The sequence below is a fragment of the Taeniopygia guttata genome, chromosome 2 (genome assembly GCF_048771995.1).
Source record: "Taeniopygia guttata chromosome 2, bTaeGut7.mat, whole genome shotgun sequence".
NCBI lineage: Eukaryota > Metazoa > Chordata > Aves > Passeriformes > Estrildidae > Taeniopygia > Taeniopygia guttata.
This window is the reverse complement of record NC_133026.1, coordinates 50,092,618-50,117,271: the sequence shown is the minus strand read 5'-3', so window position 1 is coordinate 50,117,271 and position 24,654 is coordinate 50,092,618. Positions and strand designations below refer to the sequence as shown.

General features: G+C 34.9%; 1 protein-coding gene across 2 annotated transcripts in view; it reads left to right on the top strand.

Annotated features, from left to right (window-relative positions):
* The window catches only part of CNTNAP2 (contactin associated protein 2), a 1,027,622-nt gene that overhangs the window by 576,478 nt on the left and 426,490 nt on the right, over positions 1-24,654 (top strand).

The following is a 24,654-nucleotide window of genomic DNA, read 5'->3' as shown; positions in this document are numbered from 1 at the left end:
TTTTAGCCTATTGCCTCAAATAAGAGTTCAAGTATAGCCAGTTTCCACATGCTAAAATGTGAAAATTATTTTGTTGTCAAAACATAGTATGTTCAATTTGTCAGAACAATCTGTGACATTCTAATTAAATGAAATTTTTAAGCACACATGGGAGACAATGAGAAGAAATGCTGTTCATAATACATCCGGTGTTAAATTCCGTTAATTTTGATAGGTAAAATCCCCAGATCACTATTACATTTCTGGAGAGACATTGACTGATTTTTTTTTCTGAAGTGTCTTTTACCTATATTTCTCTGTCTTTGAGGGATAGATTGTCAAGTTTCTCCAGGTAGCTTTTATACCCTTTGTCAGTCAAAAGTCAGGTTGATATGTTGTCATTTCAGTTAGACTATGAAATTTGCTTGATTTTTCATTGCTGACCTGTACTTTATAATTCCATCATTCTTCCACAAAAAACAAGTGTGCATGCAGGTACTGTTCTAGTGGGATATGGAAGTCAATCATGAATTCCCTGAAGCCTCATTCCCACATCTGTTCATGCAAATATATGGTCCTATTACACAAACTATGGGGTGTTTGTTTTTCCTTTGTACCTTTTGTCCACTGAAAGGTCTTCTAGAGGTATGTCAAAAGAACAGTGGTGTCCTAACCGTCATGTCCCAAGTTTATTTCAAAATCTGCATTTGCAACACTTTACTTACTCACATAAACTGTCAGAAGCTGTGAATCTGAGGAAGCTTAACTTATAGAACCTATTTATAATATTATATTCTCACATTGATATTTCTATATAAATGTATGTTATTTATGTATATATAAATAATATATTGAAGACTACAACTTAAAGACAGTCTTTTGGATGCATGTTTGAAACCTAATCTTTATATTCATGACCTTCATCTTATAAGGCAAAGGTATTTTTGTTCTATTCCCTCCAAATGTACATGTTCCTTACTTGTGTTTAGAAGCACTTCAAGTCATGGCTTTAAACAAATAACATTTGCAAGAGGATGTAGAGAAGGAGAATAGTGGGGAACCTCAAAAATTTGGACCAGGTGGTAATCAAAGATTTTTTCATTAATTTCCTTAAGAGTAAGTACAACTAAGAAAGCACCAAACACTTATTTGCTGCAAATACACATAGTTGTTTAGGAAGTGATAGCTTCTTGAATTCAGACGGCAGTACCCATCTGCACAGTGCTAGATGGCTAGCAGAAATAATTATCAATTCTTTGGTGATTTCATTGTGAAAATGAATCTAGATTTCTTTGCTAAAGAATTGAATATGATAGTTACAGCTACTTATACTGTTAAACCTTTCTATTATGAAATATAAACATATATAACAGATGCAGAAGTTAAAGGATGAGATTTAAAGATAGCAGTGTTATGATATTCATCCAAGCCCACTGCTATATTTCTTGACCTTTCAAAATACTGAGAAAACTCAGTCCTTTGAATTTGTGTTTGGAGAGGTTGTACAGCATTTCTAGCATGCTCTGAACATTCTTTGATGGCTTACTTCATTTTTGAAGGAGCTACTATATGTTTGCAAGTGTTTTGTTCTCCAAGCTTTCCCTTTCTCTGATTCCAGAATAAGTGAGCCTCTTTATTTTCCTGTTTTCTGATGTCAATACAACAAATGTATATGATAGACAATTTTATTGTCTTTGCTGAAGAAAAGATTTAGAAGTTGTATTACAGCACTGCAGTGCAATATTTTCTCTAAAATGCTTGTCATTGACCAGCAGAGCTAATTTTTTACAGCACATGCAGTAACATTTGAATAAAAAAAATGTGGAAATCAGAATATTTTGTGACTTGTGTTTGTAGAACTAACATTTCTAGTTTTGAAAAACTAGAAAAATACTTCATATATTTGCTAGTAAGTAAATTATAAGAGTATAGTTCATTTCTTTGTCAGAGAATATTATGTTTAGTACTGTTAAAATCTTTTTTTCACCTTGCTTTGTGCCTCTCCAGTGCCATCTCGCAGGAATACTGAGATGCTCCCAAAGGACAGACAGTAGTGATGTTTTATTCAAGCATAAAGAGTAGGGGGAAGCTGTGTAAGATGAGCCATTTCTGTAGATTGTCTGAATGTGGGAGGGTGGGTGCTAATTGCCTATTATCCTTCTGTATAAATTATTTTCTGCCCACTGGTTTTATTTTCCTTCTTTTTCTTCTATTGAATTTGTGTTTTTTGAAAGAAGTGAACTTCCCTTCCCTACTAAGCTCTAGAGAATGATGTTTCTTTGTTGTTTCCAATTATCTGCATAAAACAAAGAAACAGTACAGAGGAAGTGAATCACGGACTGAAAATGAGTCCATTAACCTCATTTGCACTGTTGGACATAAAGGGCTTTTGTGAAGTATCCTAAGCTTTCGTCAAACCACCTAATAGCTGCATGATGTCCATAGGAAATGTTTGATTAGAGACATAATTTTGATTTGTTTCTGTGGCATTTCTTTTTAATTGTGTCTACTTTTCCTATCCTTTTCACTGGCTCAAGGATGGGAGAGTTTTTAGCACAAATGCTAAATTTTCATTGAGATCAAAGGTGTGCTGTGAGCATCAGTCAATCCACTCTGTGCTGCTTTTTCTGACAAGCAAAGATGAAAGGAATATGCAGTACGTTTCCGATGGGATACCAGTCTGAGGTTTATAGAAAGTCCTCCCTTTCTCTGCAAAACACATGAAGTTTTCTTCCTGGACTAGAATTTTTTTGAAAAGCTGTGTTGGTCTAAAAGTCCATCAAATCAGAGGTGATGGAAGGAGGAGGGAATTTTAGGAGAAAAATTACCTTTCTGTGTTTCACATTTCCTGGATTCTTCTGTGAACATTCTCTTAAAGATCTTTGTGTGATATGTCTAAATTTTTCATCAAGTTACTCACTGTTAAAATTGTGTGGATTGTTTTCATTAACAGCCATTATAGTCATGGCCACACTTCCTAGGTAGTGTCATTGGCAGTTGAAAAGCATCTGAAGTGTCATAATTGCAAATATTATCAGATAGGAAGGGGTCATTTTGTGGTGGTTTTTTGGGGTTTTTTTTGGTTTTGTTTTTTGGTTTTTGGTTTTTTTTTGGTGGGGGGTGGCATGTTTCTGTAGCTCAAATTAAAATTTGTTCAGCAATACCAAAGTCGAGTTTTTAGGTGTCACAACAAATAAATGAGACCCAGTTAATGGCAATTCATGTTATCTGTTACCTAAAAAATAAAAAAGTCCCAGCTGATTTCATTTCTGGAAGTCTGAGAGGTCTCACATAAAAATAAATAACAATGTTTGGTTGAATTTGTATTTTTGCCAATCTTTTCTGCAGATATTTTGTATGTCATGGCTTCAGTTTTGCTGCCTCTTTGTTGTTTCTGGTGGTTTGGGTTTTCTTTTGCATGTATGACCACAAGACAGGGTGCTCAAATTTGCACTTCTTGTGGAAAAAGTCTTTAGTGTGTTTTGAAATCTTTCTTCTCATGATCATAACTCATAAAAACTGTAAACTCAAATACAAATCCATAAGGAGAACGCGGAGGAAATTCCAGGTAACTCAGGGTATAATGTGATTTTTGTGTGTCTTCAACATTAATTTTCAGGTATTCTCCCAAGTCAGACTTAGGAAATAATGGTAAACACATGGATTGGAAATAAATTGGAACAGGTCATATATTTTAACAGCCCTCATACCTTGGATTGTTAAATCTGGAATGTTTATAAGTCAATACACGAGCAAAGAATGCTAATATACAAAATTTATAAACATAAGCAAAGAAAGGAAGTGCTTGTAGGAAGTAGAAAAAGCAAATTAGATGGCAGGCAATTAGAAACCTCTCTCTGATATTTAGTATATGATTGAAATTCGTTATTATTTCATCATCTCACTTGTACTATGAATGAGGAAAAACAACTGAATTCACATTCCCTTTGTACAACTGACAGAGCTGAATGGAGTTGATCATCATTTCCCATTAACTCTTTGGGATTTATGCTTTTTTCATCGTGTTTAAAGTTTTGTTTCATTCAGATAATTTGAAGGTTAGAAATATGAGATAAAGTAAAAATAATGGTGACTTTCTGTGATTAATTTTCAGTAATGTCAATATGCCAATCCACCAACACATTTTATACAACAGTACAAGCAGAAATACTGGAGATAAATTGATGTCCTGAAGAAAAACAGGTGCAGGCAGAAAGCTGGTACAATGTGCAAGAAAATAAAAGATGAAATGCATGGTAATGGCAGTTTAGGAATGTATGTATGGAGGCATGAGTCTTGCTGGAAGAACTTCAGCTTTTGAGTAAAGGTCTATTAAATATGAGAAATGTCTATCCACTGAAATATAAATGGATGAAGTCTTAAAAAGTGCTCTCCTTGTTACAACATAAATCTCTTGTTAAGCTGAAGATGTTAGCCACAGAATATATATCTAGAAATTTCTCAAAAAATAAAGCATAGGAACTTAATCTCTTTTACTTTATTTTCTTCGAAGCACTAAAGGAAATGTTTGTGTGCAGCAGAAAAGAGAACATCAAAATTTTCAATACATTTTCTTTACTCTTAACTGTCATTTAAAACCAAGAAAGGACAAAGAATGGGGAAGAATATATAGCATAGAAAGTAAACCTGCATAGACAGGACTTTATGGAACTCTATTGTCTCTAACTCTCTGAGTATATTATTTATTTCCTTTTTCACTAAGTATAGTAGTCATACTGTTCCCCGAGTCTCAGTCTGAAGCAAATTGTTCCAGTCTCTGAATATCCCAGAAAATTAAAATAAAATTAGGGGAAATTCCCTATCTAGTACAGACCTTGACTCCAAACAGAAAGGAAAAGGGCTTGTAAAAATTATCCGCACTTCTTTTAAAGGAAACACTTTTGGAGAAGGAAATTTCTGTTGAAGACCCAGAAAAAAGGTATTGGAGCTATACTCAAAAGTGAAAATTATACCTGTATTCTATATGGCCCTCCTTTATTAGCTTTATTAAGTCAAGCAATAAGGTTTTTGGTATCAGTAAGTGAAAAAAATACTGCTAGGAAGGGAAGGGCGGGCATTTCAAGAAGCGGTGAAAGTTGGTAGGAATGTTAACCAGTACTAATCACTAGTCAGTACTGATTAGAGCTCTATGGTTTTAGAACACTTAAAACAATTGTCTATTGATGGCATTAGGAATCACATGTTTGTATGTATGTCTTGGATTGTGATGTAAAAAATAAATATGTATGCTTTTCTGTTGTGTGAAAATAATTATACTTCTAAATAATGGAGAATGCTAATTAATACTGGAATAACACTTCTAACCAACTTTAACTATTTCTCAAGGGTATCCTGGCTAGGTTTATGCATGTGCTTATTGTCCACAGTCACAATTCAACACATCTACACAAGAAAAGAAATAATAGAAATGAGAAAAGGTAAATTCCTGGTGCCATCAATAAGCCATACTGTTTTCAGAGGCTTTCCTTTCTTTGGGAAGTGGCTTACTATTTGCTTCTCAATGGATTTTCCATAGCAAAATCAGTGATAGTCCTCTTTAAAATCATAGGATCATAGAATAACAGAATGTCTTGGATTGGATGGGAAGATCAATGTAGTTCCAACCCCTCTGTCCTGAGCAGTGGTGTGTTCCACTAGACCAGATTGCTGAGAGCCCCATCCAACCTGGCTTTAAACACTTCCAGGGACAGGGCATCCACAACTTTTCTGGGCAACTTATAGTGTCTCACCACCCTCATAGTAAGGAAATTCTTCCTAATACCTGATCTAAACCTCCCGTCTTTCAGTTTGAAGCCATTTCTCCTCTTCCTTTTAAAGGATCCCTCTCCATATTCCTTGTAGGCTCCCTTCAGGTACTGTAAAGCCACCATTAGGTCACCTGTAAGTAATTAGGTCACTTTCAGCCTTCTATTTCCAGGCTGCAAAATCTGGTTTTCTCAACCTTTCCTCATGTGAGACGTGGTCAGTTCCTCTGATCATCTTGGTGACTTCCCTTTTTTATCCCACACCTCTAAACATAAGACAAATTTTCAGTCACATTTCAATGTTTTAAGTATGCAAATGAGCACCTGTTAATATTGTAAACAACCTTAGGCAAAAAGTTGCCTAAATGCCATTGATTCTGATGATATTCAGACAACTGACTCACTTTTCAGAGAAATCTATTTATCTAGAAAATTATGAACATTAATACTTTTAAAAATCTGATTTAATGAGTCATAAATGCATAACAGGAGAAAGAAAACCACATATCACCAAATGTAATCTTTCTGGAAATGGGAGACAGAACAAAAATATGTTATTTAGAAAAAGGCCTGCCTGACTCATATGGTCTGAGTGGAGAATGGCTCTCAGTGCTGATTGTAAATTCTGTCACATATATGAAACCTGATTGGAGCTCCAATTATAATTACTGTCTGCTGCTTCTACTATATAAGCAAGCTGCAGGTAGCCCTTTGTGTCTAGGGCTGCCAATTAAGTCCTTGCATGCCTGCAGTCCCAGGTTGTTATCACCTTCTACTAAAGACAACAAATCTCACCATATAAAAGTGGCAGTCTACAGCTCTAACAAGAACACTTATTAGTGATGCTTTTGTAAATCATGAAGCAGATTTTGAAGGCTTATATCTTCTAGAGAAAGAACTTTATTGAATCTCACAGTCAGTGGTATAGAGCTGATTTATCTGCATAAATTGGCAAAATGGAACTGTGAAGCTGAAAGAGAAGGTTTAAAGACTTTTTTTTTTTTTTTTACATTTTCCAGCTAAGCACTGAACTTACCTGTATAGTAATTTGCAGCAGGAAGTACCAATTTGGAGATGCACAAATCTCCAGCATGGATTGCTGATGGCAACTGGCTTACTTCCCAGCTTGCATTAAATTACCTTGCAAGTGTCAAAGTATGTCTGCTTTGATTTTAATTTGAGGTGGAGAAGTTTTGATAATGCAGTAGTGAATATTTAATATTGATGATATTTATAGTAGGGAATTGGTTTTTAACCAGCAAATTGATAGATAATTTTGGGTTATTAAGTCCTGTTAAAGACATTGCCGTTCAGTTTATTCACTGAATAAGACAGAGCAATTTCTCTGAGATAGATCTAGCATAAATACTGACCATGCAGCTCTTAAAAACCTCCTGTGTTTATGAATGAAGAAAAGAAACATAGAATTTTCAGAAAGATGGTCACCGTCAAGGTTATATTACAAACTAGAGAAAAGATGAACTAGATTTGTTTCCATGGCAATAGAGAATACCCCTAGTTTCTTTGAGTTCATTTCCCATCATACAAAATGCATACATAACTCTATTGAGAGTTCTGAGAAGTGATTTTACAGACTTTTTCCCTCTGGAGTGAGACCTGCGTGCTTATCATTTGATCTAGTCCAACAAACCCGAGTGAGATTAGATGCTGTGGCTAGTAATATACAATGACTGAAAATCCTTTGGTAAGCAAACTTCTATTTATCAATAAAAACACATCAAATGGCGGTGCTATTTGAAGCAGTGTGCATGATATTTTTGTATTTGTGTAGGAAGTATTTTTCTTTAATCTATAACAGCAAAAATACTCTCTTTAGGGCACTAAGGATATTTCCTCGTGAATAATTTTCCAAGTAGATGATGCCTCAAAAAGAAGCAAGCTATAGTGGTGCTTGAAAATGCTTCATCTGCTCTTCATACCTAATTTTAATTATTCTTACTGACCAGACTTCCCAAAACACTTTCCATACTTACTTGACATTTTTAGGCAGTTTTTTGAAAGCCAGTTTTTATATTTGATTATGTAAGTTTGGATATTTCTGTAGAGCTTCAGAGTAAAAGATTTTTTTTTTTTTGTAATTACTTAGGCCTTTTGTGGTTTCACTTACATCATAATAAAATGAAGTAGAATTTTGGAATAAGATGTTCAGATCCCATATTCCTATGATTTTCATTCATAGGAAGAGACTCGACCCTCTTGCATTTTTTTATACTTTCTTATTTATACCTATTGTCTCTGCAATTCGGGGTCCCCATTGACTTGGTAAGACCTTTTCCATGTCAACTTTTTTTGATTGCACATTCACTATTGGCTCTTATTAGGAATTTGGCTGAAATACAGGGGAAAATACAACTGTAAAAGAAGAGTCTTTTAGTATTTGAAAGTCTTAAAAAACATGTAGTGAATAAACAGTACTCATGCTGATAATGACTCAGTTATTCTGAAGATACTTGATGAAAAATCTTGAGTTCGCACAAAGATGGAATACTGCATATCTAGATGCATGTTGAAGAAAGGTCACTGAGGAATCATACAACTGGAATAATAAATTAAGCTTAAATCTTTCTGAGAATAGTGGGACTCTTTTTTGTCAGTTATATATTCCTATTTCATTTTAAAAGAGATTTTATTATATTTATGATCTCAACAAAAGTCAAATAGGACAGGTCTTTATAAATGCAGTGAGTGATCTTTTCAAGAATCCTATAGCAAAAAGTCTATAGTCATATCTCATGTTAGTTGCCAGAAGTATAAAAATACCAAATTCACCTATCATTTGGTAAAGTGGAATTCTTGTTTAGTCAAAAATTCCTTTTAATATGTGCCATCAGCCACTGGCGTGGTTCTACAAAATGACAACCACATGTGCATATATGTGTACTCATTAAAATTGTGTTTGACAGAATTAATTTTATTTAATGCTTCAGCATTTTGAAGTTCAAAAAAAGGTGCAAAATCCATTGTTGGTACAATCCACCTGCAGGAAAAAATTCCTGAATGGCATACAAGCATGTGAAATTTGAAGTTCTGTGTTTGTCTCTGTTCCATGCTTGAATCTGTAGTAGGTAAATGCTTACTAGATTATGCCCTGTGGAAGGTCTTTATAGCTTTTCACTGATGAATTTCAGAGTTCTCTTCAGGTACTGTAGCTGACACTCAAAAAATTGAGTTGGTTTGCATACATATCTCATATCATTAATATTGTGGTATCTGAATGACCCAATAATTCTCAAAATTCACAGTTTATTGAGGAAGCAGAAAAGTACTGCAACCAGGATTTCCATGGAAATTTTGTAGTAAAACTTTCCTTAATTGGGTCACAGAAGTTGGCCATGATTCTTATATCTTTTGAAAGTGTTCATTGTAATACTGCTATTGCAAATGTATTAGCAGTTACTGTATATTGCATTCTATTCTTTAGCTGAGTGTATTTGAGAAGACTCTGACCAATGAATGTATTCTCAGCACATCATTTCAGTGAGGCAGCTATCCGAGTCATTGTATTTCTCCTTTTAGATTTGTTTTCAGAATCAAGAACAAATGTGTGTGCACTCTGATGGAATTTAAGGACTAACGCAGATTTTACTGAGCTGAAAAAAAGGGCAATTCTTCGAAGAGGGTGATACCAACATTCAGAGAGCATTCTAAAGGAAATTTGTTTCATCCATTGTCTTTATTATTCTTTTGAGTGTGACATAGAGAGCATTCTTCCTTACTCATAATTTTTCATGAAACTGCTCTGAAACTAGTCTCATTTAAAAAATTCACTCAATTTTCTGCCTTGCTATTTCAGGAGATGCAAGGGCAGGAAGAATCTGATTATTAGCAGTTTCAGAAACAGCCTTAGAGTTTACTGCTCTACAGATCACAATGATTGGGAGTCACATTTCTAATCCTATTGATCTGCAGTTTCATTAACTTTCAACATCTCAGAAGCTTGAAAACTCTATGTAAGATGTTCTTGCTTAGTGATATAAATAGAAGTATTTTGTTTTCATCATAAGCTTAAGACTGTTTCAAAAACACATTGCTTATAATGAAAATAAAAGAGGAATTCTACAAAGTGCATGGATCATTCAAAAAATAAAATTAATTAGGAATTATATTGTTATATGTGTAGGGTTTATACTAAGCATATGTATTGGAAAGAAAAAAAAACATATGCACAATTTTAAAAAGAGTTGCATGAGCATATCCCATTTCCTTCTCTTGCATCCCATTGTCAGACCCACTGGAGGTGAATGCTTTAGTCTGCATGAACTTTATGATGGTATTTTAGTTTTCTGCTTCAGTCAAAGATTTTGTTCTTCATTAATGCACCCTACTACTCTTAAATATATTGTGTTAGAGTGAAGCACCATTTATAATTTTAAAATTATTATATTCCATCTTTTAAATTCCAATTTTTTACACTTCTTCTTTAACATAGTGGAATCACTTTGTATTTATTTTCTCTGGTGAAAATTGTTACTCTTATCTTAGTTGATAATAAGTGTTTAACTTTTCTGATTACTTATATTTTCTGGCCTCAATTAAAAATTGAAAGACAAATGTGGATTTCCCTCCTATGCTATTAAAAATCTACCAGTGGAAATAAAGCTGTAGAGATTTGGAGAGGGCTCAGTATATTGCAGCAGGGCTGTGTATGACCCTTAGCAAGCTATTTAATATCTGCTGTTTGGTTCAGCTACCTACAAAATTACATTAAAAGTACTAATTTGAGGGTGACTAATTAAAAACTTACTGTGGACAATACAATTGGCTCCATTCCCAGTACTAATGTATACTTATCCATGAATATTCAAGTCCTAGTTATTTATTAGTACAAATAATGATTAAAAGCTCATTTTAAGCCCCAGTGACTATATATTTACTGAAAATGGTTTATCTTCTTTTATCAGTTTTGAAATTTGAGCTTTTGTAAAAGTAATCCTGCATAAAAAAAGGAAAAGTTCTATGAAAAAGCACACTGTTTGAAATGTTAGTTTTATTTATTAGATTTAGAAAGACATTTAATGTTATTTGTCCTATTTTAGACAGTTTAGGTGATTTCCAAACATCATGTATTGTAAATGACACACAGGTATATACACATATGTATACAAAGGTGTGTATATCTATATCTATCTATCTATCTATAGATAGACAGATATGGATATAAAAACATCATACTTTGATTTCCAGATGAGTTGGAGATGAGTTAGTTACAAAAAAAGACCCAGCTGTGTAAAGAACAATATGATGTGACTCATGGGTGAAACTAAAACAGAATGAACAGAACTGCTAATATAAGTTCAGTTTATAAAGCAAAAATAAGTTACTTATTTACTTAGTGATAAAATTCAGAATTAATTAATATAATGAGTAACTAAAATAACTTCATCATCTCCTTTATGAATAATTTCCTGATTTCTTTTCTCCAAGGAAAACAGTTGTTGCATACATGTCTTCTAATAAATTACTTAGGGTTCCACTTAAATAAATTACAATCTGAGAGACTTATTATTAGACTTCTTTAAAGGATATTTGTGAGTCAGTTTAGATTTATGACACAACGCAAATCAAATTTTTAGTTATGGTTATTGATACTAGTGTTATTAAAAATTAATCATCTTATGCACAAGGGATAAAGATGACAAATCCAGGAACACGCTTTGGAGATGCACTGAAATTAATATTCCTGAAAGAGTAATGTGACTGAATCTTCTTGCTTATTAGTATGTTTTTGACAAGCAGTACAGAGATTATTGAAGAAGATTTGTATTAATAAAATATCTAACAAATAAAAAGAATGCTGTGTTCAAGACTGAAATAATTTTAGGTAAACATAAAATAGAATGAATTTTTGTTTTACTAATAGATGATGGCAACTTTGTTTTAAACTGAGAGAAGGCTAATTTTTTTAACCTAAGTGAATAAAATAATAGAAAATAGATACTTTATAATTTCCTGACAGTTTCTTCTTTCTCCTAAATAGCAGCTGTATAAAGAGAGAGTAATAGGAATATACTTCAGTATTTAATTTGCATTATTTCACAACCTATGAAGGCAGATAAAGAAAAACAAAGCTTATACTTTATCTAAGGGTTTTTTGTGTATGGAGTTATATATTTTCATATCTGAAAATCATGTTTGCAAATTGATTGATGGTGGTATTTACAGCCATGGAGGACTTCAATTGTGCTGTTTTGTGTATCTGTTTCAGAAATGAAACAGATTTAACCCTAGCAGTTGCCAAGAGACGCACCTTTATTTTACTGTGAGGCTTCGTGATGTACTGATGAATCATTGCCAAAATATGAGAGATACATGACGAAGTAATATTTGGGAGAAGAAAATAAGCATATAATACTTAAAATATTGCTATGAATTACATAAAAACTTACAGTCATAAAATGTTCACTCTTTCAACATAATAGAAATTTCATTAAATTCCTTAAAGCTTACTGAAAAATGCTTAGCTCTCTGATCAGAACACTGTCTAGATTATAAAACAGAATAAATGCTGTGGAAATAAATGATAGCTTTTTTATGTATTGTCTTACAAGGTCAGTATAAGCAAATTCTGTGTTTATAGGAACAGTATGATTGAGGGGATACACACCACTTTCTGTTGTCCTCCAACTTCATACTAATGCCAGCACAAGACATTTTTTAAGGAGTGATTAGATAGCCAGATTGGTTTTATTATTTTACTGCATACTATGTATTTGCGTTTCTTTTAAATAAAATTGTTATCTTATGTGAGATTTGAAGTCTGAAAGACAAAAATTATTTCAATTCTTAATCAGTCTGTGTTTCAATCTGTCTTGAAAGCTGAAGGAAAAATGACTCAAAATATTTTGTGATATGTGAAGGAAGTTGAACTCTGCAGATGCTCGTACAGTGTGTTTGTGCACATCTGAAATATAGATGACAAAGAGTATGAACACATCCCGTTTGGGGGTAGATAAGATAATCAAGGCTGTAAGTGGTAAGTTGTTCATAATTTACACGGAAACCAGAGGTGATGTCCAGGGTACCTGGTAATAGTGCCATACCATTATTCATTTGGCAGCTGTCTATAGTATGGTTTGAATAATGATGAGTTAGATGAGTCCTTTTTCAGACTCATTTTTCAAGCAATTCAGACATCTTTTTCTCTCTTATATATAAGCCTGGATAGTATGTGCCTATAAACCTACATTTTCTAATTTCTTCCCCTTCATTATCTGGATTAATCTGTTTCTAGAAACATATTAAATTCTTAATTAATGGAAATGCATTTTTGAGACTGTATCTTTAGCTCTTATTTTGCCTCTGAACATTATCATGCTTTTTTTTACCTGGGGCTGGTTACAAGACCCTGAATTCCTTAGTCAGTTCCTTAGTCAGAATCCTTTTTACTGTTCTTCTTACTTGCCTTCCCTCCCCATGATTTTCGACTCCATCCTCCTACCCTGTTTCCCAACGTGCTGCTCAGTATCGCTCAATCAACGTGAAGAGATGAATTACTTCCTTGGCAAGAAGAGAGCATGAAGCCCGAGCACAGTGCACTCTAATTTGTCTTCTGTCGGAATGTAAAGCAGGCTCCATCACCCAGGCTGCCAGGCAAGGGTGAGGGATGGTGCCTCTGATAGGTTTATCATGTTTTCTCATCTCTAAGAAAGCTAAATGAAAACATAAAGTTCTCAGGGACTGGTTGGGTATGTACTGATAGCATATTACTTCTGGAACTAAAACTTAGGTCCACACTTTAGTGTCAGAATGTTTTAAAAGGGACAGAAACTTTGTGCTTATAATCATGAAGACAGTAATTTCCAGGCATGTGTCATATGTCAATATAAATTAAATTTTAAATGTAAAATATATTACTAAACTATTCCTTTCTGTTTGGATGAAGGCAGAATGACTTCACTTTCAGGTATGCATACCAATGCACACACTGCTTCACTGGAATTTCAAATTACATTTTGGTGTATGTGTCAGAAGGACTGATGCTGATGACCCAGAATTAAAAGTTCACATATTTTTCATGACAGTCAGAGAAATCTTCATGAGAATTAGATGAGAAAGTGTAACTAATCACTGCAAACAGAGTCTTGTCACCAAACTTCCTAAATTAACTTCTTTCATCTATCTTGTTTGAAGTTTTTTTGCCCATGTTTCCTTTAGCATGTACTTTCCATGTAATTTTAGTCCATGTCATCCGCTCTCTGCCTTTATGTAGAAATACTTTTCAATCCAGACAGATATTTTTTTTTTTTACTCCTTCCAAAAATGTATTATAGCTCCACTCAGGAAAGATTCCTGAAAGATTAAACTACAGTTGACCACTTTGGCACTTAGCAGCATTTTTACTAACTTCACTGTACTGAAAAATCGTGTAGGAAGTGTATTAGAAAACACAGGTGCTGCTTAGAATCTAAATAGAGTAGTTTCTACCTGTGTCTATTTTTATTGTGCTTCCAAACAAATGGACCAAGACCAATGAGTCATGATGGCTAAATGCACTATTTAGGGGCTGAATTACACCTATAGTATGAGCTATTTCCCTAATAAATTCTAGACAGTTCTGATGACCTCAGAAATAATTTCTGTACTCCACAAACACTTACCACGGAAGTCCTTTAGCATTAAGGCAAATACAGCCTCATCAAATAGAAAAATAAGAGAGCAAGAGATTTTGCATGTAGGAAGAATGTTTTCTGTTTAGAAAGCCATCTTTTGTTGAGGGGTAATCTTAATAAATCTGGATTTCCTGTTTCAAACTCTTTTGTTTTCCTTGGTTTAGTCTGTCCCAGGAATACACAGTGATCTGGCAGAAAGAAATGCAGATGCCAACAGCAGTTCAAATGTAAAGATGATACTCCCTAAAGGTGAGCCTAAAAATACATTAGGTAGATATTTTTGGATTGAGAAGGATGCCATAGAAGGAGGAACTAAATGGGCTGTACTGTGCTTATATCTTAATTTGAAATTTTGCTGTTGTTAAACTTTATTTTTCCTCTGCATGTCATAGGAGTACACATTCCCTAGAATAGATATTCTATACAGTATTAAAATGGTCAGAAAATTGCAATTAAAAATAAGGAGATGTTCCTTCTGTAAATAATCTGTAAATGAATAGCTAAAAATTTCACAGAATGGATCTTATTAGTTCAATATCAGAATGACAGCTGACAGTTATTCTCTTCCTGAGTGTATATACTTCTATGTATCCATTTTCATACTTTAATTTTTACTTAGAGGAACATTAGAGAGTGTAGCACTCCAATTCCTCCCTTGGCCACAGTAGCTTTTATCAGATCTGATAAAATTTGGGTTTTTTCTCTTTGGAAGTAAGATTAATGGGTTATAAATTACATCACGTGAGATTTTTTCCAATAAAATAAAAAATTTTGGAGAAAGAGGAAGGCCCTAAAAACCTTAGCAAAACAACACACTACATGAATATTTCTTTACTTCACCTAAAATCATATTCTCACAGAGATGTGACCTTCTCTGAGAGTGAAGGAAACTGCTTCTGTTTTCAGAGATTTATCATATTTCATCCTACCAGTTGTTCATCTGTGTTCCTGGGCTTTTCATATTCTGTGCAAAAGTTATTTTCTAGCTTGATTGGACAGAAGGGAGAGTCATCAAAGCTAATAATTTTGGTATTGTTCCTTGATATCACTCAATTATTTGGTCAGAAGAGGCTTTTGCCAGTCTATTATTTTCTGCCTCCTTTTGCCTTAACATACACAGTTCATGCAATACTTAATAGTCAGAAAAATAAGACATATTTTATAAATTGCTGAAAAGCTACTCTAAATTCATCGTCCTGATGTAATAGGGCTGAAACATGTAAGTGTAGGTCCATTGAAATCCCTCAACCTGCCTACTTGGAATCTTTGATTAGGCACACAGTAAACAACCATGTTTACATGGCCTTCGTATTCATGTCTCCAGTAGATGAGCAGTAGCTACATAATAGAAAATACATGTGGAATAAAGAGAGAAGTTATCTGTGGTCAAAATAAAGAATTTTCTGGGCAAAGAGAATTTGCTGTCATTTAATCTTACTGAAAAGGTTATACGTAATTAACTGATTTCATTTCTATAAAGCAGCTAATTAGGTGATTCATTGAGATGCAAATGCATCGCCCATTGATTTCTTGCTCAATCAGCATGGAGGAAAACTAGTCTGTAGTCCAAGTAAACTGATTTATAGGAAGTTCTTCTGGCCCTGAAGTAAATGGGTGATGAAATAAAAGTTGTGATATTAGTGAAGATGAGACAGTTCATTCTCACTTTATTAAATAGTATAGGGAAGATGAATGAGTGCTCAAATTTTTAACAAAATAAGGGACAAAAATTCTAGTGTAGCATTCAATAAATCAAGTAAGAAAGTCTGGGTCCTGCAGCTGTTTAAGTACTCATATTCTGATATGCTTTTTGACCTTGTATTTTACTCTTTTCTCTGTTCCTAATTTTCTTTGTGAGCTTAATTTTCTTTCTTGTGTGCTCTGTTGAGAGAATTAGGTAATTTTTTAACTTTTCCAGTTAAATCTCTTGGAAAAAAGATAACATTGAGATACAAACCAGGAAAATACCAGATATCCGGACTTCACGAAAGTGTTTTCAATGTTTTCTTTTATTCAGAATTTGGGAGTACAGTGCTCTGAAATACTAAATTAATCATTGCATTTTACTGACTGGGCTCTGCAGTTTCTTGGTTCAAGTTTGATGGAACATTTTCACAACTGTTGTCCTAGAATGTTTGATTTTCTTCTATATCCTGCACCTCTCAGAAGTTAGGGCTGAAAAAAAATATATTTCTAAGGGTGCTGAACTTGGATTTGATTATTTTAAATAACCCTTTGCATTATCTTTAATTGATTTTATGTTCATGTTCACAAAACATCCTGGTTTTCTGACGCTAGACTGTTTCAATATGGTAAAATTATTCTTTGAAGAAAATAAATATATTATTTAAAACTCCAGGAAAGGATCAGATTCCCTGAGCTCTGACCGTATGTGAAAGAGGTGCTCCCTATGGGTAACTAACAATAACATAAACCAAGCCTCAGGCTCTTATCATCCTGTTCCAGAGTATTTACTTCATCTGAAATCATTGAGAACATATTGTCAGTAAAGGTATGTTTCATATCTCTCCTGGCTTAAAGGTTAGTCATGCAGAAGGGCGTTTTTAGTCATAGTTATGAAAAGTTTTTTTAGTTTTTTTTTTGTGAAGGGGTTAATGTATTTCTATCCTCTGGTTAGACCTCAGCTGGGACCTTGGTCTAATGTTTCTTTAGCTCATGAATATTAGCCTTTCTTTTGAATAGACCCAAGACATATGGAAAATCATCTCAGCTACATGTCTCTTGTGGGAAAAAGTCTAAATGTCAAGCTGTAGCACTGAAAGCCTTTAAAACTGGATCATGTTCTGCAAAGAAGCATGTTTATGAATGCAGCAATGATTCGTTCCCAGAAGTGCCTTGCAGCCTGTATTCCTAAAATGAATGCAAATTTCTCAGTCTATGCTAGATCTGTTCAGCTACCAGGAACCTGTGAATTGTTTCTTAGATCTCAGATCTACTTCCACAAAAGGCCATGTCTTTTGGCACCACAATCTGCACTTTGTGTCAGCTGCACAAAATTTGACACAGGCAAATTGGTATTCTTGAATCACAGTTTGCCAGGCAGCAAAAACCAGGAACACATAGAGACACCTCAGATAACTGATGCTTCATCTCATGTAATGGAAGTTCTTGAAAACTAAACATATAGGAATGCAGAAAAATATTTTCATGCTATGAAGAGAATGTTGTTTTTGTTGTCACCATCCTGCCTTTCTTAAACTTCCACAAATTCTGGGAAGGATTATATGGAAACCACATTTGATCCTTTCGGCAAGTAATAGGAAAAAACAGTTGTTCCTCTCATCATTGTGTGCGCCCACTTTCTCTTTCACCCATCATTTGCCCCCACTCATTGTAGTTTCAGGGTCTTTCTTTTCACTATCCTCTTCTCTGGAGCTGATGAAATGGCAGAAGTGTAACTCCAGCCTCTGACCTGTAGGGAAGGAGATGGAGTGCCCTTCTGAACCCGATTCTCGGGCTGCTTCAGTGTAAACTGCATGGCTGGAGGTCCTATGGAGATATTCTCAATAAGTTTATATTCTCTGAAGTCCCAGTTTCACTATAATTTTGCTCAATACATTACTAAGTATCCACATGTTAAAGTAAAGCAGTAGTAGATGGTTGAATTAGATAGGACATTAATGGCAGCAGCAGAAATTTTCTCAACCACCACCAACCTGGGATAGTTCTGATGAATTGTGCAGAGCAAAACAATCTGGTAAGACTACTGCTCTCCGTTACCATTACACTACCTTCTCTGTAAGTGAAATTCTTAGGTTTCTAATGACTTTTTTTGGGGGGGTGATAATTTTGATCTGCTTTAAATTGCATTAAGTAGTTGAACATGAAGGTGAATTTGTCAAAAACTTTGGGAGTGATGTAGGAAGTATAAGGAAAGCAGAAAGCTCTTAGGTTGTGTTACTCTGATCTCATAATTTAAATAGCTCTTTGGTTTTGCTTCCTCCTGGTTTTTCTGGATCAGATATATCTTAGACTATGACTGTCCTGTCAAATTAGATCAATCAAATGCATTTAAAATTGGATTTCAGGAACATATATTGCTCTTCCATGTACATCTGCCCTACAGATCTTGTTCATATGTTTTAATGAGCTTTTCCTCAAGAGCTGTTTCTTTTCTATATTACAGATCTCCACTAGCAGTATTCAGTCATTAGTGGAAGGAAGCTTGTAGACAATATGTTTATATATATTGAAAGTGGGTTTGTGTCATCTCTGAAATGAATAGAAATTCTGCTGATTTATCTTGACATTCTGACATTCATTCATTTAATGTTGAATGAAAAGTTCTTAGCAATGTCTGTATTCTGCCACAGATCAAGTCCCAAATGAATGTTTATTTTTTGCTGAAGAGGATTACTTTGTATCAGGAATAAATTCAAGTAGCATCTGGAAGGTGACATGAAAAATGGTCAATCTGTCTTAGTTTTATTTGAGAGTTAGATTAAGAAATTAGCTATAGTTACTTGTGCACACATGAGGTTTACCTTCGTTGCTCTGATTTGCATGAAGGAAATACATTTACAGATTCCTGTTTCCTGAGTACACTTTCTACTTTCTTGTAACCTACATGGTTACAAGTGGGTTTTCAGTAGTCATGACAACTTTCCACCTTTGTTTATGACTACATTTTGGCATTTTTATTACAGCACTTTACCGGGCATTGACTGTTTTACTCGGTTTTTGGAGTAATGTTGGTAAAAAAAGAAACATTCCAACTGGACTCCGGTGTCTCACAGACAGGATAATGTTACACTGATTTTAAAAAGAAAAATTATATCACCACAGCTAAAATACAGTGGCTAAAGTTATATGTTTTACAATGGTATCAAGTTACTAATTTTTCCTTACACATTCAATGGACGAAGAACATCATCTTAAAAATCTAGTGATTTCGATACTACTCTGTACTCTGTAAAACCAGAGCAAACAGAAAAATTATCTTAACAGCTCTGATTTGGTTGCTTTGTTACTTTATCTGTTATTATGCTTTTAGAGGGTTAAACACCAAAGCATCTTTGGCATTTTCAGCCATGTGAAGTATTTGCAATAAACCTCAAACCCGGTTTACCTAGCTGATTTTCATTAAGGCCTTTCATTAAAAGAACAACACTAAGTCTATTTGATTTCAAGGATTTGGGATTTCCATAACACAGATCCTTTTCACTGAAGATGGATGGTTACTATATAGTTTTTCCATGATTTTGTGGGATGAGATCCAGCTATAATACCTATGAACTTCACTGAGGCAGTAGTCTCCTTTAGAGAAGTCTTGTATGTGCACATGTGCAAACTGGAGTTTAAATAAAAATACTCTTACAGTCCATGGTGAATTTCCCTGCTGAATTTTATGGATAAACATCTTGCCCCTAACAAACCTGGATAGGCCTAAAATGTAATGCAAGTAAGAGAGGGTGTTACCTCAACTTACATACATGGTGATGTGCTTGATGTCAGAATTGGAACAATGACATTTTTAGGAATTGAAAACAAGAAGGAACCAAGTGGAAATTGCACCTACACTTTGCAAAAACTTTGAAGAGGAAAATCTTTTTCTTAGTGCATTTGCTAGCTTTTCATTACCAGATGCAGTCCTGCATAAAGTTTGGTGAAATGCACTGCCTTAGTTTCATTTTAGTCTATCACCTTTGTTGGCATGTATATCAGATTCTCTAACATCACAAGGTGCTAAATGATATCGCTCGTACCTGGGAGTGACAATATACATCTAGGGATCAAAATGCTCAAAACATTTAGCACAGCATATGCTTCCTGTGGAAATTTTCTATGCAAAAATACCCAATTTAGCTCTGAACAGAGCAGCAAAAGAAAAATCCACAGCTGGCAGCCTTCATCTCTGCTAATCCCAAGTGGCAGGCTAAACAAATAGGGAAAAAAGCCCTTCTGTTCACTATTCTCCCCCTCCATTCAGTGTAAGAATTGTAATAAATACAGGACAAGATGCAGGAATAGAATGCCAGTACTATTTCTTACTTATTCAAGACATCTAATTATATCCAAGAACACTAAATTAGTCTCAGGTCTACAGGCTCTGGAAGGATTTTACCGTGGGTGGCCTAGCTGAAGGCTTAAGAGACTGAATGAACACACATTTTTCATTTGCTGGTTATGCAGTAAAATCTTCATCATGCTACTATGTTTCCCAATCATATTGGTTACACTTATTTTTCAATTTTCTAGGGACAAGGTGATCTTTAATATATGCAAGTGTTAACCTGGGTTCTCCAAAACTGGGTCCTCCTTAAGCTATTTTTATTCCTCTGTGAATTTGTTGTTAACAAATGCTATTTTTTTGTTGTTTCTAATAGGAATAGTATTTATTATTGTTCTGATGTACACAGCAGCTGGTATAATACATGTCATGACTGGGGGCATCAGATGCTGTCAGCATTGCTTACAAGGCAGTAAGTACTAATGAACCTGCCTTGTGCAGGTGGCAGGAGAGACACAGTAGGAACACGTGGTCACTGCTATAGTGGGAGGAGATTGCTAGCGTAGTTTCAACAGAACTCCATACTGAGAACTTTTATGTTTGCTAAAAATAAATAAAGTGACAAACTGAGTGAATAAAAGACCGTGAATTTTGCTTTCAGTACTGTTACATTCTAGGTAGTAAAGTCATTCGAAAACTAACAGTGAAGAGTTTCAGAAGGATTGATGAAATAATAAAGGGTTGCAGTTCAGCTTGGAGAAGAGAAGGCTCTGGTTGCTTATAGCAACCTCCCAGTACATCAAGGATGAGTGGAAATGGATTTAAGTTGAAGAAGGGTAAATTTAGATTAGACATTAGGAAGAAATTCTTTACTGTGGGGAGTTTGTTGAGGCACTGGAAAAGGTTACCCAGAGACATTGTGGATACACCATCCTTGAAAGTGTTCAAGACCAGGCTGGATGGGATTTTGAGCAACCTGGTCTAGCGGAAGGTGTCCCATCCCATGTCAGGGGGTTGGAACTACATAGTCTCTAATGTTCCTTCCAATTCAAATCATTTTGTGATGAAACACAGATAAAATTTGATGTAGAGGAAAGTTGAATGATGCACAAAAAAAAAACAAATCTGAAAATAAATTTACAAATTAATTAATGGGCTTTAAGCTGACTTGCCACTTAGGATCTATATGTTGATGTTACAGTAGAAAATGTCAAATCAGAATTCTGTAGTGGTTAAAAAAGTATTTTACATGATTATTCTGGAAAAGCACACACAACAAATCAGAGAACATCATTACATAAATCTATAGAATACCTATATCTTCAAAACAGAAGGTGACACAATCCTTTCTGCACAAGGAGAAATAAACATGGACTAAAGCTGGAAAATGTGACTGATATGATAGATATCTTTAAAATCAAACTGTCAGGGTGAAAATGAATTTGTTGCATTTTCTTTAAGTACAAAAAGTTGGAGACATCACATGATATTAGCAGGTTTTTGCCTCAAAACTCAGAAAAGGAGGTGATCATTCATATGTTCTGTAGTCAAGCTATGGCATCCTATGCCATGAAATTCTGGGGATGATAAAATGTGACCAAAACAGCAGTTGCATTTTTTTTTCTTTTTATTCCCACTGAGAGCTATTAAAAAATAGGCAGCACTTCTGATTCAGGAATTAACTAGTCAGCAACTTTCTGAAGGTCAAGAGGGGTTTCAGAGAGGTGTCACTGCACAGCTAAACACTGCCAAAGAAGGGGGTTTGGGATGTGAAGACCAATATGGAGTTTCTTGCCTATGTAAAAATTTTAGTGAACAAAAGCCAAGTACTTCTGTTCTGTGAGCTTACTGGAAATGATGTGAAAGTGGTGTTCCCACAATCAGGAATGATCTAGTATGTCCTTCTCAGAGGCAATCTATTATTCTCAACCACCATATGCACTGTATCTTCATTTTTCACTCTAAAATATTAGCAGAGCAAAAATGCATATTTTCAGAGTGTTTTAAAATTATTTGAGTTTGAGAAGATTTTAAACGTGCTTACAGTCCTCTTCTATAAGGCTTCAGTGTACAATTATGTCTTTCTTCTAAAGAGAAAATCTGTCATGTTTCACTTCTGGTGCATTGAAAATGCTGGATTAAAGTGTTTAATAGGACTGAGAAAAAAGGTCTGACAAAAGAAAAAGAAACATATCCCCATGATTTATGCTGTGTAGCAATAGTTGGCTATTGCCACTATTATCAGCAGATTTAAGGATGCCAAGTATTTCATAATCTGAATAGCATGTGATAAACTCTACTTAAAACATATGAATGCAAGTCCTTATCACACCATCTGGCACATGGCATTTACCTGAGTGAAGAAGTTCTAAATAAATAGGAAATGAGGCCAACTCCAAGTGCTAAATATGTATTTTTGTGTAAATAAGCAGCATATCAAACACTGTGGCTTCTGTGTACTTATGGAAGTACAAAAGATGGAGAGAGAATGCACCATTCTGAGAAAAGCTGTTGTGAAGGCTGTGCTATATAAAGACAGGGACTGCAGTCCTGCTATTCTTCCAGGGCTGTTTTTCCAGGCAAAACCAAATAAAGATAGCAATATGTAACCATTAGCCTGGTATCACAGTTTTTGTTTTCTGCTTTGTCTACACATGGCCCTGTAGAACCTCAGCTCTGTCTCCCTGGCTGGCCTTGGATGCCCAGTGTGGTGTGGCACTGTGCCTGTGTACTCTGGAGTCTGTCAGGTTTTTGAGTTTTTTCTGTTCATCTGTGAAGATTATGGCCTCCAGGAATAAAATAATTAGATTGGACTGAATATGGGTGCTCCAGAATTTCTGCAGTGTACTAGTATCTGGTTTCTTACTAGTATCTTGTTGCCTAACCTCCCCCATACTTCTTCTAAGTGAGTTTTCTTCATCAGAATTTGAGGATTACAGGCAAGAGTTTGAGACTTAAGTATAAATTTGACATTTTATGTAGGCCCTTTTTGCTTTTACCCACGCAGTATCCTGTACCATGATTTCCAGGGCATGTTTCGTACATTGTCTGAAAAAACACAAGCTGTTTCTTTTTATCCTTCCATTTCACATTTAGCTCCATACCTCTTACTTTAGGAAAAAAAATACTACAGGGGAATCTTTAAAAAAAAGCAAGAAATCTGTTTTCACACTACCTGGCAAAGCATTATACATCAGCTACATGGGGTCTGGATTGATGCACATATTTTGCCCAGCTTTTGTGCTATGGGAGGTTGCCTCTTCAGTTTTAGCAAAGCAGCAGATGAGCTACCCAGCAAGTGGTCAGGCTGGGGAACCAGCCCGGTGTGTCCTAAGCATTTGCTTGTTTATGCAAGGGAAAAAGACAGATGTGGGGGTTTACTGCTAAAAGCACCTGATTTTTATGTTGTTGTAGTTTGGCTTCTACTGTTAGAGGAGCTGACTTATTTATAGCAGTAATTGCAGTGTAGATTAGCTTTGTGCCTTTGGATATGCTTTGGTGATTCCAGAGGAAGGCCATCTCTTTGAGCCTACTCACTCTAGTTTTGCTGGTTTCTCGCACAAACAAGCATTTTAAAATGTCCTTGGAGGATTTCTGGGGAAGGATGTCTGTCAGACCTATTTACCTGATGTACCCCCCTTGCACTCAGACAAGCTTAGCACTAGAAGGAGAGGTACAATCATTCCTTTGGAACCCTCTAACACAAGCAAATGTCAATTTAATTCTTTGCAGTGTCCATGTTTTTAAAGTTCTGCATCTGTCACACTACTGGAAACAGCTATTAGCTTTGGATACCAGATGCAAAATATTCCTCTGTAAAAAACCCTCTCTTTCTACTGCTGTGCTCTGACTGATGTCTCCCTCTGCTCCCAGAATCATAAAAAAGAAAGCCCCATACATATTCTCCTGTCAGCTTCCCAGTTTTGCTGCATAAAAAAGCTAGTAGAGGCAGGCTCAACAGAATGCTTTGATGTGTGCACTTCTCTGTTCTTATGTGTTTCTCAATGCATATTTTGAAGGCAAAATAAAATAGTTGGATTCCCAGCTTTAAAATAAGTTTGAGTGAGTAGGAAACATATGCACATGTGTATTTCTTAATGGAAGAAGGCTTGGCAGATTTTTATATGATGTATATAGTAATTGTTTTCCTTATATTACAAAATTATACCTCACATTTCATTTTGGAGAAATCACACCTTTCTCCTTTATATTTTACAAATAAAAAATGGGGTACAAAAATATAATTTAGACATGTGAGGCAGTTTCCTCACAGAAACTGAATTGCTTCTGTATTTCCAGTTACCTCCAA